The sequence below is a fragment of the Crocodylus porosus genome, unplaced genomic scaffold (assembly GCF_001723895.1).
Source record: "Crocodylus porosus isolate Cpor-Errol unplaced genomic scaffold, CroPor_comp1, whole genome shotgun sequence".
Lineage (NCBI taxonomy): Eukaryota > Metazoa > Chordata > Crocodylia > Crocodylidae > Crocodylus > Crocodylus porosus.
Window position 1 is genome coordinate 8,628,714 of NW_017728935.1, and position 1,923 is coordinate 8,630,636.

At 56.2% G+C, this 1,923-nt stretch overlaps 1 long non-coding RNA gene across 1 annotated transcript in view; it reads right to left on the minus strand.

Annotated features, from left to right (window-relative positions):
* LOC109317914 overlaps positions 1 to 641 on the minus strand; it is a 10,735-nt gene extending 10,094 nt beyond the window's left edge. Inside the window, exon 1 of the long non-coding RNA XR_002103149.1 lies at positions 306 to 641. This is a non-coding gene — a long non-coding RNA (uncharacterized LOC109317914). The remainder of the gene's footprint in view (positions 1 to 305) is intronic.
* Positions 642 to 1,923: the final 1,282 nt, after the last annotated feature.

A 1,923-nucleotide genomic window follows, 5' to 3' on the forward strand; every position in this document is an offset into this window, starting at 1 on the left:
GACCTAATAGTTACTGCATTGCTTGTGATTTCTGTTCCAAGTATAGAAGAAGCACTGGAAATACCACCCACACTGAACCACTGATGCACAGCAGGGACCACTGCCCAACCGTGAGGGAGTCCGCTGTTCACTGCCTCATTTCAGCTCAGAAGGAATTTGAAATCAACGGACCAAAAGATGTTTCAACCTGAAAGTCACAGAAGTTAATGCTGACAGATCGGCCGCAGCCACCTCCCCAACACTCTCCTGTCTGCTCCAGGTTGGTTACTGCATCCATAGGAAGAAGCAGGAAAGACACCACTCACTTTTACACAACTCGGGGATATCTGACCAGGCTAGGTTTTCAAGACAAGTGCTGGTTGGGTGCGTTTCACTGACATTCTCGTACGCGGAGCGACAGACGTAACGCACGGTGCTCCCAACAGGGTAGAAACTCTTTGTCGCGTCCTCGTGTGACAGCTGAGCAAACCTGGACCTCACTGGGTCACTGCAGCTTCCTAGGAACAAAGATGACAGGCAGAGAAATAGCAACAGAGCCAGGGATTAAACACAAGCTCCATTTTTTAGCCTTCTACCATGGACCCGAAGTGACAGAGGGACCGCCGAAGTCACCTCGTTCCACCTCCTGGTGACTAGATGAACCATCCTTTGCCATCCAGAATCCGCACCGACCTCACGCCCCGACCTGCCACAGGGACAGCGGGGGCACCGCAGGAGCCCACGTCCTGCCTTGCGTGACCCACAACTACATAACACCGAAAACGGGGTTGATGAAGAACCACGCTGCTAGCTGCAAGGGTTCAGGGACAAGTCTGGTAAGAAGAGATGGCGGGATCATCAGGGAATGTCACACCACGGTCCATCAGGCAATGGCACTGTGGCAGGCCAGTTGGGGGTGCTCCTTGGATGAGCCATGCACCTCACTGCGCCAGACCTTCCAGGCTCCGAGTGCCCCCCTGGGGGCGCCTCACATCTGGATGACCCCCTTCCTGGAGCACACCCACTAGCCTGGGCTTCCTCTGCCACCAGCCAGGGCTGGGCTTGATTCTGGCTTTGTGCCCCCTGGGAAACACAGGCCTAGTAGCCCTTGAGGGTGCTTGATTCACTTCAAGCACTTGGGATGCTTCCTGCAGTCAGAAGGACAAGTAGTGGTTTCCCTTAGTCAGCCGAACCAAGGGGACCCTGAGGCATAATCTAGACCCACTCCCAATAAGTCTCCCACGCTAGGTACAAAGGAGAACTTCAGTGGTTGCAAGGGGTAGGGTTGGAATAGGGTACAGGGTAGAGCAGTATCAAGGAAATCCCATAGAGCAAATTGGCATGGCTGGGTATCCTGTGATCACGCATCTGAGTTACTGCCAGCTACATATCTGGTTAGATCTCGGGTAGCTCACTCACAAGTATCATCCAGAGGCAGGTGGAGAGTCCCTCTGGAGGCAGGCTGCTGCTTGATGGTGAGTTTTCAGAGAGAGAGCAAGTTTCAGATGGTCCAGCTCTTCTCTCTCTCTCTGAGTCTTCCTCATGGCTGCTGCCCCCTCCTCCTGTGCAGTCCTTAACTTACATAGATAGCCCTGTGTCCTCCTTCACCTGGTCCAATGGAGGCCAGCGCCTGCTGGCTGTCAGCCAACCAACTGGAAATGCATCCCTGGTTGCTGGGCAGACTGGCAGGTCCTAGCTCTGCAGGGAGCCCAAGCCCCTCACCCAGGGATGTGATGCCCGTCATGTGGGCAGAGGGGGCAGGTGCCCCCCTCCCTCAGGGGTGTGTCCAGCTCGGGTTACCTAACCATGTTGTCACCGAGCGGAGTTTTTGGGGAGAAACTCCCCAGGCGCCCCGGCTCCTGCCGCGCGGCGGGCTGCAGGAAGGGGCGGCTTTTCTTCTCGAGGCGAGACAGCGGGACAGCGGGCCCGGGCCGGGCAGGGCAG